Source organism: Mandrillus leucophaeus, unplaced genomic scaffold (assembly GCF_000951045.1).
Source record: "Mandrillus leucophaeus isolate KB7577 unplaced genomic scaffold, Mleu.le_1.0 Scaffold1463, whole genome shotgun sequence".
NCBI lineage: Eukaryota > Metazoa > Chordata > Mammalia > Primates > Cercopithecidae > Mandrillus > Mandrillus leucophaeus.
The window spans coordinates 122,337-124,437 of NW_012101436.1; positions in this window are offsets into that span (position 1 = coordinate 122,337).

The window sequence follows — 2,101 nt, forward strand, 5'->3', positions numbered from 1 at the left end:
GCCACCACCCTAGGGAAATTCTTTTCTGCAGGATTTTCTCCGTGTTTCTTCAACCCTCGGCAGGGATATAAACGTATTTACAAAGATAAGCCCGCTGTAGTCCTAGGTACTGCGGAAGAATCTCTTGAGCCCAGGAGTTCGAGACCGGCGACACCCTGTTTAAAAGATTAACCTGATGGGGCTGGGGGCGGTGGCTCACGCCTGTAATCCCAACAGCTCCTGTAATCCCAACAGTTCGGGAGGGCGAGGCGGGCGGAACACCTTAGGTCAGGAGTTTGAGACCAGCCTGGCCAACATGCTGAAACCCCATCTCTACTAAAAATATTTTTTAAATAGCCGGGCGTGATGGTGGGCCCCTGTAACCCCAGCTACTCGGGAGGCTGAGGCAGGAGAATTGCTTGAACCTAGGAGACGGAGGTTGCAGTGAGCCAATACGGTTCTACTGTACTCCATCCAGCCTGGGCGACAGAGCGAGACTCCGTCTCAAAAATAAATAAATAAATAAATAAATAAGATTAACCTGTTAATCCATAAAATGATCTATGCCTCTGATACATTCAGATCCTTCCTTAGGCCTTTAGTTTTGTTGCGATACAATTACCACAGCATACAACTAACCTGTTTAAAATATATTCATTTTTTTGTATATTCATATATTTGTGCATCAATTATCACAATCAATTTTAGAACATTTTCATGACCACAAAAATAAACCCTAGCCATGATCACCCAATCCACTCATCCAGTCCCACTACCACCCCCAGAGTCCAAAGCAACAACTAATCTTTGTCTGTATAGATTGCTCCTGTAGATATCGTCTGTAGAATTAGAGTATAAAACGTGGGGTTTGAGGCCGGTCGCGGTGGCTCTAGGCCGGGCGCGGTGGCTCAAGCCTGTAATCCCAGCACTTTGGGAGGCCGAGACGGGCGGATCACGAGGTCAGGAGATCGAGACCATCCTGGCTAACACGGTGAAACCCCGTCTACTAAAAATACAAAAAAATGAGCCGGGCGTGATGGTGGGCCCCTGTAATCCCAGCTACTCGGGAGGCTGAGGCAGGAGAATTGCTTGAACCTAGGAGACGGAGGTTGCAGTGAGCCAATACGGTTCTACTGTACTCCAGCCTGGGCAACAGAGCGAGACTCCGTCTCAAAAATAAATAAATAAATAAAAAAGATTAACCTGTTAATCCATAAAATGATCTATGCCTCTGATACATTCAGTTCCTTCCTTAGGCCTTTAGTTTTGTTGCGATACAATTATCACAGCATACAACTAACCTGTTTAAAATATATTCTTTTTTTTGTATATTCATATATTTGTGCAGCAATTATCACAATCAATTTTAGAACATTTTCATGACCACAAAAATAAACCCTAGCCATGATCACCCGATCCACTCATCCAGTTCCACTACCACCCCCAGAGTCCAAAGCAACAACTAATCTTTCTGTCTGTATAGATTGCTCCTGTAGATATTGCCTGTAGAATTAGAGTATAAAACGTGGGGTTTGGCTTGTTTCGTTTATATTTCCAAGGTTCATCCAAGTAGCATGTATCAGTACTTAATTATTTTTACTAAATAAGATTCCATTGTATGGCTGTATTGTAACAACAGTTGTTGGATATTGGGTTTTCTCTCTCTCTTTTTTTTTTTTTGGCTTTTATGGATAATACAGGACATCTTTTAAGCAGTGGTCAAAGGAAACTTCATATTCCTAAACACTTTTGTCAATAAAAATGAGAATAGCTGGGTGCAGTGGCTCACACCTGTAATCCCAGTACTTTGGGAGGCCGAGGCAAGTGGATCACCTGAGGCCAAGAGTTTAAGACCAGCCTGGCCAACATGGTGAAATCTGATCTCTACTAAAAAATAACAAAAATCAGCTGGGTGTGGTGGCGCGCACCTGTAATCCCAGCTTCTCGGGAGGCTGAGGCAGGAGAAACACTTGAACCTGGGAGGTGGAGGTTGTAGTGAGCCGAGATGGCACCACGGCACTTCAGCCTGGGCAATGGAGCGAGACTGTCTCTCAATAATAATAATAATAATAATAATAATAATAATAATAAACAACCAGCTTGGGCAACATGGTAAGACCCT